Here is a 13,414-nt window from a genome sequence, read left to right as displayed (position 1 = left end):
GCGCAGGCCTGGCCTGGGGCTGCCCCTCACCAGGAGGGACGGGGAGGGCGAAGTGAGCCAAGTCTGCCCAGCACCCATGTCCTGCTCTGCTTCCACCCAGCCCCAGTGAGGGCACGCCTGGGCCTGGCTAGCAACGGCGACCCTGCTCCGGGGGACAAGGATCCCCGCGGTTGTCCCCTGCCCCGGCCCAGCCGTCAGCGACGCCCAAGCCCGTCCCCTCGGCGCCGTCGAGGCCCTGGATCTCACTGCAAGTCGGCTGCAGGAGAGCACAGCAGCAGCAGGTCAGGATGGCCGAGCGGTCTAAGGCGCTGCGTTCAGGTCGCAGTCTCCCCTGGAGGCGTGGGTTCGAATCCCACTTCTGACAAGCTCACTCTTTTCTGCCGTGGCAGGCGCCTGCCTTTTACCGCGGGGCGGGCGCGGGGGAGGAGCCGGCGGTAAAAGGGAGACGGGGTGGGGCGGGGGGGGGAAAAAAAAAAAAAAAAAAGGTCAAAAACTAAGCACTTGTCAGAAGTGGGATTCGAACCCACGCCTCCAGGGGAGACTGCGACCTGAACGCAGCGCCTTAGACCGCTCGGCCATCCTGACAGCTCTGAAAAAAAGTGTCCGCCCCGCCGTACACAAGCTGGAGCGGCGCCCTCTGCGCACGCGCACGGGCCCCCCTTGCGTCGGGCGCGCGGCGGAGCGATGCTGCGCAGAGGCCGTTGCCCCCCCCACCCCCCGCCGCGGTCGCGCGCCGCTGGGGACCGTTGGCGCCTGGCCGTGAGGAAGGCGGGGAGCGGCGCTGTGGCGGGCAGAGGGCGCTGCCCGTCCTCTCCTTCCGGCAGGTCGCAGCGACCGCCGCGGCTTGTGCCCGCTCTTTTTCCCGTCTCCGAGGCTCGCCTGGGCAAGGACTGAGAGTGTCGGCAGCGCTGATGATCCCCGCTGCCTGTTTTCCTCGGCACCCGGGAGCTGCTGTGGCGTTCGGTGGTTGGTGCCTGGCAGTGGGGCTGCTGGGGGCCCTTGGCAGTTCGGAGGGGCCATCCGTGGTCAGCGAGCTATTACACCCCATCCGTGGTCAGCGAGCTGTTACACCCTCGGCCACCCTCTCTCTCAGCCACCGCCGGACGGCATGGGGAGAAGCGGAGGGGACAAGGGGTGATGCTGCCCTCGAAGACCAGGCCTACACGCACAAGAAGTGTTTGCCATCACTTCTCATTGTTTGGTGTTACCGTGGGATTTTGCATGGTGCCTGGCAAAGGCACAGGCACAAATGTGTTTCTCTGTGGTAAAAAACTCCTTTCCCTCTGCCTCAGCACCATGTGGCAAAGCTGAAGGCATAAAGCCACTGCTGCTGCACTTGAAGGGCAAGTGGTTAAATCTTACAAACAGTTCATTTCTCAGAAGTCACTTTCAAAGAAACCAGTGCCTTTACAATGCCTTAAAACAACCAACTAAGCAACAGATCCTGTTTTGCAGAGGCTAAATTTGGAGTGAGTTAACCTGCCAAGATCATTTCCATCTGCCAGACAAAAATACCCTTTGGAAGTTCCTGCCTGGTCTGGGGAAATTCCTGATGCCTGTGCTGCTTCCATTAATGCGTGACATTAAAGTTTGGCTAGTGTTTGCTCTCCTGACTTGGGGAAAGAAGGGAAAAGAAGGAAAAGGAAAAGGAACACAGAAGAATGTGGTCCAAACCACACAATGGCAGTGGGAGTCTCATGTCTTGCTGGCATCTGACCGCACCAGGCTTCCTCCCATGACAACATGCTGATACTTGCGGGGCCAGTGGCCAGGAGCCTGTGAGATTTGGGTTGCACAGGTTGCCTCTCCAAGCTGGAGTGGGGCTGGATGCTGTGCTACAATAAAAGCTTTGTATTGGGCAAAGTGTGGTCCTCATGTGCTGGCAGCAAGCACAGCAGCTTGGTAACTTGCCTCTTTGAAAGCATAGAAAGTGTTTTGGCCTGTTGTACTCGCTTCTTCCTCACCATAATATTCTTCAAAAGTGGTATATTTAGACCTAGAGAATCCAATGCTTCTTATAGTTCTCATTCAACATTCAATGAGAGGAAGTCCTGGGAGTGGAGCCCTGTTACCTATTTTCCATCTGCTGTTGTATTGTGGTCTGTGGCACCTTCAGTTGCCTCAGGGCTTTCTCTGGGCCTGTCTCTGCTCCCAGAGGAATATAGACCCTTCACTGAAGCTCTGCCCCACTGATGGTGCGAGTTAACTTATGCTTCATTTGAAAATTTGGCTCACGTCTCTAGGTAGTTTAACACCCTGGTGCTTGTGAGTGACAAACATTTTAGGAAGTGTGAGAAGAAAAGGAAGTGAAGCAACCCCTCAAATAGTATGTATGCTTATTTTTCTTAAGAAAAAAAAGAGGATTTTTTTTCTGAAAAAATCAGAAATAGCTGACAGTGTCTTCCTTGAGGATGTGGGAAAGGCTGATTCTCTGTTATGTGGGCCAGTTGCAGAGAAGTCAATGCTTAGATTTCCCTACAGCATTGAAAAGGCAAATTGTCTCAACACTTTAGGGCAGCTCCTCATGCTTCTTTGGAGTATATTTAATATTGTTTTCCAACTAAATGTCATATTAATTATTCTGGAGAAGTGAGGACTGCTATGGACTGAAGGACATGCTAGCATGTTTTGAACAATACTTGCATGTTCAGTACAATGCCTTAGTCACTCGGGAAATGGCAACTCTCACTAGGGAGAACGTGCAGTGTCTCTATCCCGCCTTCTTTTTGAGCAAGGAAGGCTGGAAGATGGATTTCACTCTTTCCTGATTACTCATGCTGTATTCTAGGTTTTCTGGAGTGAGGTAGAGATACTATATTTGCCCAATAACAGCAGAAGAGCTGGTCTCCTGGCAGGGTTGGCCAGCTGTGCTCTTCCACAAGTTACTGCATTAGCCTTGGGTATTTTTTTCCACTTTGTTAATGAGTAATGGGACTTTTCTCACTGCTCTGTGAAGACTGGTCAACTTTGGTCAGATCCTCCTTCCCTCTCACCCTAGACAGGCAGCCTGTGTTAGCTCTGATGTGGGGAGGTAAACAGTGCTTTTGGGGCAGTCTGCATCACACGTGGCTCAGTTGTGAGACAAAGTCCTCTGCGGATCTGTTCCTCTCTCCATCTCCCCCAGCCCTTGGCTCTGCTGGGGAAGTGCTGTGTGCTGGCACAGAAGGGGACCAGCCACTGTGGGACCTGTCCGTGCTGGCATGGGAGGGCAACATGAGGTCTTGGTTGCAAAAACCACTTCAGGCCACTGTGGTTGAGCCCCAGGGACTGATTCAAGGCCCAGCTTTGGTGGCCAAACTGTGGTGTCTTTGTCTGTTCAAATCTGTTCAGCCCTGAGTAATGCCCATGGCACTGATAAGAGCCAGGGCTGCACCTGCTGGGACTTCCCAGGGCATTAAGCCTTTGGGACCAGCCCTTCCCTGGGAATGCTTTTACTTAAAATACTTTAGCTTTCAATTTGGAGAAAAGTCTGTATTGAACCTGCCTTCAGCTTACTACACTGTCTGCCCATGCTCATGGCTCAGAGGAATTGTTCTTAGCTATCTTTGAAGGAGATATCTCAAAGAAAGAAAGTTGAGAGTGTATGAACAAGGCTCAGTGAATGGGGGGAACAGAAAGGGAAAAACCCACGTCCAGAGGATCATAAAAAGTCAACAGAAAAAGCCACTTTTTGAATTGTTAGCTAGCAGTGAATGTCCCAGTGACTTCACAATCTGGCTGGAGACGTTTCCGGCGCCGGGGCAGGATGTTTGTCCACGTCCACGTGCTGAACCTCAGCAGACAGGAAATGATACAATAGTGCTGAAGTCATCGCAGCCACATGATCCCTCCATGTGTGGGTGCAGCTCATGCCGTGGGATCCAGAGAAGCTGGGAGAGCAGGAGAGGGCCCACCAGGGGAATCCCAGCTGTGCAGGGACAAAGAACTCACAGCGAGTTTGCTATTTGGGAGTCCTGGTCCGCTGATAGCGGCTGGCACTGGCTCTGAGATCTGCTTTTGGTGTTGCAGCACTTGGAGGGGGAGAAGGGTGTTAATTCTATAGCTGTGGGAAGGAAGTGGTGTGGATATATTTTTAGCACGGAAACTTTGGCCGAGGAAATAGTAATAGCCACATGATGGCATTGTTTGCTGCAGCAAGAAGCAGAGCCCCTTACAACTCAGGATCATCCGCTGCCTGCATTCCCAAGTGAGAGAGTGCTGTTTGGTCTCCTTGGTGCAAGCTGTATCCTTTCAAAGAGCAGGAAAGGACACGATGCAGTTGTGGGCCATAGTGCCTATAGGGCTGGGTGGGTTTTACAGTGGGACCAGCGAGGAGCCCTGGCCACGTGCCAGGAGCTGGGGGTGTCTCGGGTTTGTTTTATCAGCCGTCTGGTGAGTGCCCAGGGAAACCCTTTCATCCCTTGCGAGTAGGAGCCTTTCCTCTTCACCGGATGCCTGGAGGTGGTGGCTCCCGGAATACAGGGCTGTCTGCACCACTGCCTCGCACCCCTCCAGCTGGGTGAAGAAGGGAGCCTGTGGGCTGCTGCTGGTGGAGATGTTCCCAGCTGGCTCTGTTTCGCCTTTTCTCTAGCGTTGCTGTTGCTCGCCTGTCCTGTCTGTCACAGATCTGGGTGTCCTGGGATGTCTTGTTGCCTGTAGTCAGTCTGTTTCCCAATTTCACCCCTCAGCCAGACCTGTGCTGGCCGAGTCTTAGAGCAGGGTAAACGTGCAGCACTCTGGAGGTGCGGGCTGGGGCTGGATGTGGAGCTCTGCCTGTGTCTCTGGGCTGGTATCCCGCGGGCAAGTCAGCTCTTGCAGCAGATGCTTGATTTCATTTTGAAACACAGGTTATGGGCATGAATGCCTTCAGTCACAAGCCCAGGTACAGCACGCGACAAGATCAGCTCTGTCGCAGGCTGCTATTCCCCAAATAGCGTTTTGAATCGCTGGATTGTCCTCATGTATGTTTTCTTCAGTTCTCTGATCTCCATACCCTGCCTCATCAGGATTATTTTGAGTAATTGTGGCCCAGGGCTGGAATCTCTCTTGTCCCTTGCCCCCGCAGCCTGTTTTTTTTAGCTACCTGCAGATTACAGCGAAGTTTTAATGGCCAGCATCCATAACCTGTTCCTCTTTTAGGAGATGAGACAATGGCAGTGAACCTAAAAATGTACTTCACATCCACCCAGCCTCTTGCTGCTCTAGGTCACAGCTGGATTTTTGGAAGATGTGCCCAAGTACCTCTTTTGTCTTCTCTTAGGGGAGTCTCCCCGAGTCTCCCCGTAGATCCAGGCTCTGTTATGACAGCTTTCCCTGTTGCTATTTGCTGCCTGCTGGTCTGGAGATGGCTGGAGGAATGCTTGCACCAGGCACAGGGTGATGGGAGAGGCGTGCAGCTGTGATAATCTCGAGAGTTCAGTTAAGGCAAAAGTGTGTTCCACTGGGACCAAATTAACTCTGATCACCTAAATAAACTGGTGAGAAAGTGTGTCAAATGCAAGGTTGTGGCTGAAACCTGGAGAGAGGCTGGGAGTGGGAGAGAGAGAAAGGAGCCTGGTGACTCTCTAGTCTCTCAGCTGAGCCAGGAGTCTTGGAAAGGGTTAAGAGGCTGTGCAGAGAAAGGTGTGCCAGTGTTTGTTGTTCTGTTGAGTTGTGTGTGCTTCTTGTGTGAGTTTGTGTAAAGGCATGTTGGATTTTGGAACCCGTATAGACTCCTGGGGCTGTTTGCTGCAGCTCGCGTGCATCCCTGGGGATAAACTGTGAACTGAGCCTGTGCCAGAGACCTGGCAGAAAGCTGCTTAAACAAGTGGGCTTCTTTAACGGACAAGCGGGGTGACAACTTTGGTCTGGAGGGCCTAAGAGAGCAGGGCTGTGGTGTCTGGTTTCTGTGAGGACCTGGCAGGAATCTGAGAGCATGTTGGAGAGGGCCAGATCAGATCAGAGGGTACTGAGGGCCCCAGTACCGTCATGTCCAGCACAGTAGAGCACTGCATGTGGCAACTCCTCTTGCCCGTTGGGAGGACATGCTTGTGCCATCATCTCTACTGGAGACAGGGTTGGAGGCAGAATTCAAAAGGGTGGAGGCCAAAGAGTAGGTTTTGTTGCTGAGCTGTGGGCTCACACAGGTAGACCGAGGCCCAATGTGAAGTAGCGCTTAATGCCTTGTGCTGAAATTTGCGGTAGTGCTGGAGGTGGGCTTTAGGGTTAGGATTTGAGAACCCAGTGGAGGGGATCTAGCTTGCTCACCCAGCCCTCAGCTTCTCTCTCCATGTTTTTCGACAGTTCCACAATGATCAGGACTCTGCAGCTATAGTTTTGTGAACCACTGAGCTCAGTCTGGTCCCAGGCTTTTTTTGAGCATCTTGGAGTTGCTTTCTTAGGTAAGACCTAAATTTCAGGTTAGGATAAGCCTGAGTTTTAGAAGCATAGGTCTGTAGAAAACTGCTGAATATTTTTTAATCCTGGATAAAAGTGTTGCTGTCTAGCTTGGACCAGTCCTCTCTGGATGTAGACACATGTAGGGTGCACAGGTTGGGCTGCAGAGTCTGGTTCTCCATTCCGGCCTGTTGGGCTGGTGGAGGGACCCTGGGACCTGGGACATCTAGATCTGAACAAATTTTCTCCCCAGTGTCACAAGTAAGCGGCTGTTTGATCTGCGGCTGGGCTGGGCTGTGCGAGGCATTACGGTTAGGACCATTTTGAGAGAGCTGCATGTGTGGGTTTTGAGTTCTGTGAGGGGCCATGAGGCCTGCTCCTGATTCCTGCAGTGGTGCCAATCCTGCCCCAAACTCTTGCAGAGCTAAGCGTCAGCCCCAGCAGCACTTGCACAGAGGAGTTTTCGGAGTCTCTCCTTCTCCCACTGTCCCAGCTTAATGGTGAGCCTATGTCAAACTGGTCCTGCAGCTGCTGTTGGAAAGGATGTTGGCCTCATGCCCTAAGGAGACAGAAAACAGTGAGCTTCTCAGGGGGCAAGAAAAAGAGCTGCTTCTGGTAAGCAACTTCCTTGAACTGGCAGCATTCATGTATGAACGAGTTGGAGGAGCAGGAAGTGACAGTTTGGAGCGCTGATGTTTGTGCTGGCCCACGCAGGTGGGCAGAGGTGCTTGAAAGCCATCTGATGGATCTCCAGGGCTGCGTGTGCGGCAGGCGGGAGCTCAGCAGCACTGACCTCTGCTATCCCTGGAGTGAAGGGCTGAGGCCAGTGCCTGGCTGTTCCCACTGTGAGAAGGGGCTGGATGGGTGGGTGCTGGCATGGTGGATTCGCTGCTTCTGCTGCTATGGGAGAGAGGGAGGGAGGGAGGGATGGGGCTGCTGCAAAGAGACATATGCCTTCATCCTCTTCCACAGCCATGGCAGCAGGTACCAGCCTCGTCCTGGGCTCTGGCAGAGGTGCAATAGTAGAGCATGCTTCCTGCTCCCAGCCTTCTGCTTGTGGCCACAGTGACCCTTGAAGGATCATTTGCCATGTAGGGCATTGCTGGGAAAGAGAGGAGACACCCACGCCCCCCTGCCCCTGGGCCACCTTGGGGACAGACACAGCATGGCCACTCCTACACCAAGGCCAGTCCTGGCACCAGCTCCCGCAGCAGCTAAGGCTTCCTATCGTATGTGAAGGTTTCTGTCATGTTCCTTGTGACCAGACCTGCTGCTGTGCTCCCCTATCTTGCCTACAGTGTGGTGGTGAAAGACAGCCCTTTTGGGGCTATTCTGACACTTCGTGCCAACTCTGCGTAAATAATTGCCTTCAGAGTATGCAGCTACGCGGAAGGATTGCAACATCAGGACATCTCTCCAGTTCTGCACGCGCTTAGCAGGAGCCCCCGGGCCCTGGTGTGCACAGGCAGCCCTTTCTGGCTGAGTCCCAGCAGGCTCCTTTACATGAGCTGGAAAGCAGCCCTCAATTCCATATACATCACCCAGCCACACATGCTGAGAAGAGCCTTCCCCACCTCCTGTAGTGGAGAAGAGCTTGCTCCCAGTGACTGGGTTGCTCTGCAGGGAATAAGTGAGTCCCGTTTAGGAAGATCTTAACTGTGCTGCAAGCCAACCAGCTCTGTATTTGTTTCTTTGCATGCAATATTTTAAACCAGCTTAAATCTTGTTTATTGCAGCAGCCATTTGTTGTTCCTGGCAGCCTCCATGGGATGGTTGCAGAGGAGTGATTTGTTCTCGATTCTGGCTGCTGAGGAGAGGCATTGAGTACTGCAGGCACGCACCTTTCTGCAACACATGTGCAAGCAGCATGGCTAATCCCTGCCCTGTCTGGTGTTTGCAGACTGGTCAAACCCGACTACCTATGCTACCCGTGCCGCGGCTTGCTTCTCACACCAATTTGCCACTGGGATCAGCTGCTGCCTTCTGGGGCAAGGATGTGGCTGGGATGCGGTGCTGCCAGGGGAAAGAGCTCCATCCCATGCCCAGTGCCACATCACCCGATCCCTGTTACCCACCCCCTGCTATTTGATGCAGGGGTAAAGAACAACCTTGAGACATCTGGTTTTATGCTGGAGCACTTGGAAGTGACTGAAGCCAAGATAAGGCTGGGACTCCCCACAGACTGGGGCTAGCCCTGCATGGCCTGGCTGGCTTGGGGTCCTGACTGGTAGCCGTGGGCTGCCTTACTGTGGAAAAATACAGAGCGTCAGCACTTTGCTCTGTGTGCTGGACACTGTTGAGCCCAAATTTGCTTTCCTTTGCAAGAAAGGAGGAAACTATCATGTTCAGAGAATGAGTGGAAGTGAAGGGAGAAGTGAAAGCTTGTATAGTCTTCTCTGCTATTTTTAAAAACAACATTTTCTAAGTAAAGCAGTTTCTTAAAAACATAAGCAGTTACTTTCCAAATAGTTTGCTCCATCCCATGAGGAGATGCTGAATACAGAAAGTCCCAAACAGCTGCTTCTCGTTTCCTGCTTTTTTCTTTAATATGAGAAGACTTTTTGGCATTGCCAAAAAGATTTTCTGGATTCCCTGTCTCTTAGTACTCTCCTTTATTATATTAATGGCTCAAGAGCTTTATATTCAGCATAGAGTGAGGGAATTTCCAAAATGAGAGGTCGCCTTTGGCTCTAAGGAGTGGTCTCCTGAGGCTGGTACTTGTTGCCTTGGCCGGGACAGCTGAGGTTGTTGGGTCAGTTCTGGTCCGCTCTGGGCCATGCCACCGAATGGTTTGACAGACACATAATGGTGCTGGAAAAGCCATAGGGTTTCTCCAGGTGCAAGTCTTCTATAGTTTTCTCAGAGCACAAAGTGTCTGTGCTCGTGGAACAAAGCTGGGAAATCTGTGTGAAGAGCCAGCTGTTTTTGTAAGAGGGAAGACATTAAATATTCCTGTCCCATTTTAGACCAGTCTGCAAGAACACAAACTATCCTGATAGCTCGGTGGCATTGCTGTTGCAGGGGTAAATCTGCTTTGTGAATGAGTGATGTGAAAGACCATTTTCCCCTTTGGTTTATGATGAAGGACTGGGGAATCACTTCAGCTCTGGACATGTGTTTCCTGCGAGGCCAGTGACAGTGGCTGCAGGACAGGGGACACCTGTTCTCTCACAGGAGCTGGTGCTTCATTGCAGAGGGATGTGGATGGTTGTCCAGGATTTCTGGACAGCAGACCATGGTGGGAGCAGCAGTGTTGACTGTGGCTGTGAAGGAACAGTAGCTTTGGGACTTCAGAAGCTCCCTATATGCAGGGGATTATGCTGCAATTGTTCTGTGCAGGCAGAGAATGTCCCTTATATTGGGGACAAGCTGCAGGCACTGGCCTCATCTGCGGTACATGTTCAATAGGTCTCCTGTGTCCTGACACACAGACTTCAGTGGATGTGAGGTCCCCGAGAAAAGCAGAAGCTCCGTTGTGGTAAGTGTGCACAGCACCATCGCAGCGGTGCTTTAGGTGCCTTGGGTCTGCTGCTTTTGGGTATGTTCTTCCTGTAGCTGTGCTGCAGTAGAGGGGGATTGTATCCGATCAGTGGTTGAGCTGCCAGCCCCACCAAGAAGAGATGGGTACAGTGAAGCAACAAGTCGCCACAAGGCAGCTTGGAGGTGGGAGCAAGCAGAGAAAGCCATGCTTGTGCTTTGTTGGTTCCCCTTACATTGGAAGGGGGTGAGAGATGACGTTACTCCAGCAACTCATGGTTGCTGCCTAAGTCTAGAGGTTCCCAGAGCCACTGGGGTGGGTTCACATGAGTAACGCAGGACTAGGTGCAAACTGCTGCTTACAGCAGAGGAAGGGTAGGAATAGGTGCAAAAGACGTGAGGAAGGGAAAGAGAATCTCATCATATGTCCAGAGCTGGAGTCCTGGTTCACCCTGTCTCCTTTGCAACATAAAGACTGGCTGGCTATTCCCAACAGCCAGCTGTGTTCCTGCCACCTCCTTCTAGCAAGCTTCCATGACAGAGGGAGAAACTTGGCATCATGGAGAGCAAGGGATCTACTACCAGAGGTGCTGGGCTTCCCTGCTCCAGTTCAACCTAGAAGGCTAGTTATTGGGGGCTGGGAAGCTCTCTCATCATGCAGTGGAAGTCATCGCCATTATTGTCTGATCAGAACTGGGATGTTTTTCTTTCAGATCATGTGCAGCTTTCTAGGTGCACAGCACATGGTTTCCAGGAAGACAGAGCTACTGTAACACAGAGCGCCTAGTCCTTCCTGTATGGGGAACAAGAATGGCCAAGGAACGTGCATTTCTAACATGGAAACACCCTGAAGGAGAAGGGCCATGTTTTAGGGTCATTTACTGTTTAGTACACAATTCTTGTTCTCCTTGCATATTGCTTTTGAAGGGACGAGTTGCTTTTTGCCTTCAAGAACAATTCCCCTGGCTTTAGTCATGCTTTCCGTCTAGCTGTGAGGAGCTGTGCATAGCTCAAGCACTCGCCTGTGGACTGCCCTAGAAAAGCTGCAGTGGGTGGGAAATGCTCAGAGTGATGGAGCTGATTTCCTGTCTCTGATGGAGAAGCGGGGATTTGGCCCATGGCATCCAAGGTTCGGAGCACCAAGCAAGCATACCAGCTAATGCTTGCCAGTGAGAAACCAAAAGTTATGGATATGGCATCGGATGAGGCTTCTCAGCATGTCTTGTGCTGCTGCCCACATCCAGTCCACACCAGACCTTATTCTCCCTTTCTCTGGAGCAGAGCCAGTGTTTAAGTAGCAGGACGTCCATTATTGCTGATATGTAACTTTCCTTAGAGTGGATCAGGAATTGGAGCCAGACAGCCCAGACTCCAGCCTTGCCACTGAACTGTCTGGCTTGAGTCAGGGAGTCCTTTTCCCAGTGCTAAGGATCAAACTTGGAGTTGGGCTATCTGGCCCAGAGGTTACAGTCCCAAGTCTGATGGTGCACAGTGCATTAGGTGTGGTCTGTCTGCCCAGACCCAATCAAGGGTGCTTATCTGTATTCTTCTTCATGGTTTTTGCCCTGCACGTGTGTCAGACCAGACTGAATAGCCTTCTTCCTTATTTCCGAGATAAATGTACCGTGGCAGAGATCCAAGCCAACCGCATTTTCTGGTGCATGAGCTTGCTGATTTGTAGCCTGACTGTGCAGTGTGGACATATGTGGCTGTCCTGACTACTAAACCTCAGATTGCCCCTCTACAGTCGAGGAGAATGCTGTTTGCAAGAGAAGGCTGTTATGGGCTGTGCTCTGGGCAAACACGTCAGTCCAGCTTACCTGTATCCTGTCACTTAGACATTGGTTCTCCTTTTTCATCTTCACCTTCGTAGTAACAAAGAAGGGTCTCTTCTGGATTTACCACAAGATCTTTATAAAAGATGCCAGGCAGGGCAGGCCAGAGGTATCCACAAGCATGCTGCATGCTCTAGCAATAGCAGGCTATTGAGTTCCTACCCACTGTGGCAGGAACCAGCCGCATAGCACTGGGATTGCATGGCACATCCCTGTTTGTTTCCTTTCTGTCTTGCACATTGCCCTTCCCAAGGCCAGACCATGTTTGCAGTTGGTGGGGTGCTGTCAGCAGTGTGTGCTGCCTGCAGGAGACACTTGATGTCTAAATCTGACTGCCCTGGGAGACTGAGGAAACGGGGTGCATTCCACCAAAATCTTGTTATTGGCAAAAGGAAACATGACATATATATATATACACACCTCAAAATTTATTGTTAGTCTAATTAATTTTTTAACAGTCTAATAGTCCAAATTTTCTAGTTAATGCAGAAAAGCCTCATTAACAGGTAAAGTTGTTATACAGGAAAAAAGAGAAACCGTTCCTAGTATCTACTACTGTTCTGCAGTGTTATGTCACCTTTTCAGGGCATGTCTCGGTCCTAAGAATGACCTCAAGAAATCTTCTTCAAGTCTTCCTAAGGGAGAATGGAGGGGAGTTGTGATGTGCTGTCAGCATCTTGAGGTCTTTGCTGGAAGGATATGATGTTCATGGTGGGCTTTGTTCCTCCTCAGTCTTGGTCTGCTTCATTTCATTTTTATACATTTTCATCACACAGTCTACCTATGTGCTAATTTTGTCCACTGGTTCCCAGTTAACCCATTTTTCTGTTCCTTACTCTCTTGAAAGCTGGTTTTATCTGACTCACAGGGCTGCGGTCCACTGATTGACCACTGTGGTTTGTGTTTACAGACTGGGACTGCCACTATCATCCTGTGCCTGCCCTCTTCCACATCATGTTTTGTTCTACAGTCCCAAAGCCACACTGAATAACTACTTGCTATTCCTATAAACTAAAGCAAAACTAAAATTTAGGCAATAGCAAATGCCTAGACAATTTCTATCATAACCAAAGAAACTAAAATCAGATGAGGCCAAGACAAGCCCAGAGAAGTCCCAAGACCCTTCACTGTCAGATCAATACAAAGCCTATGGCTTTTTGCTACTAGCAGCAGAAAATCTTCTGAGCTACGCTGGGACCTTTGGCTTTGGGTTTTTCAAAGCTGTGAAAGATGTGAAAGAAGCACAGTAAGAGGGTGGGACTGGTGTGGTGGAGGGACATGTGTGCAATGAGATGGGGAGGGTGGTAGAGGACGTGGGCTGGGAACTATGATGCCGGTTTTCTGCCGTCTAGGCTGTCACAGCTTGTCGGAGCTGCCCAGTCTTGTCTGAGTTGATTGCTGTGCCTTTGTGGCCTGGTTTTGGTGGTAACTGTAGGGCTTGCTGGTGGCTTAGGCTCACAAAGCTGCTGGCACTTGATGGTTTGCTGTGCCCCACAGAGTCACACTGAGGCTGCTCTCCAGGCAGCTGCCCTCCACCGTTATGCTGTGGGATTTCCTTTTGCAGGTGGTGCCTCCAAATCCAGCTCCTGAGCTCGCTGGGAGATCTTCAGTCACTGAGAGGCAGGTATCCTGGAGCAACAAAGTCGCCTAGCAGGTAAAAATCAGTATCAGTCCACTCAGTGCAGGGAAAACAGCTGCTATACCCTGCCAAAGAGCTGTGTGCACCTTAAAACCAACCAAAGCCTGCC

At 51.4% G+C, this 13,414-nt stretch overlaps 2 non-coding genes across 2 annotated transcripts; one reads left to right on the top strand and one right to left on the bottom strand.

The window, feature by feature from the left end:
- The first annotated feature begins 281 nt into the window (after positions 1 to 281).
- TRNAL-CAG (transfer RNA leucine (anticodon CAG)) lies at positions 282 to 364 on the top strand. Its single transcript has one exon. It is a non-coding gene; the product is annotated as a tRNA-Leu (tRNA).
- Positions 365 to 502: 138 nt separating this feature from the next.
- Positions 503 to 585, bottom strand: TRNAL-CAG (transfer RNA leucine (anticodon CAG)). Its single transcript has one exon. It is a non-coding gene; the product is annotated as a tRNA-Leu (tRNA).
- Positions 586 to 13,414: the final 12,829 nt, after the last annotated feature.

Source organism: Dromaius novaehollandiae, chromosome 13 (genome assembly GCF_036370855.1).
Source record: "Dromaius novaehollandiae isolate bDroNov1 chromosome 13, bDroNov1.hap1, whole genome shotgun sequence".
In the NCBI taxonomy this organism is placed as follows: domain Eukaryota; kingdom Metazoa; phylum Chordata; class Aves; order Casuariiformes; family Dromaiidae; genus Dromaius; species Dromaius novaehollandiae.
Note: the sequence above shows the minus strand (reverse complement) of the source record. Positions and strands in the feature narration are given on the sequence as shown.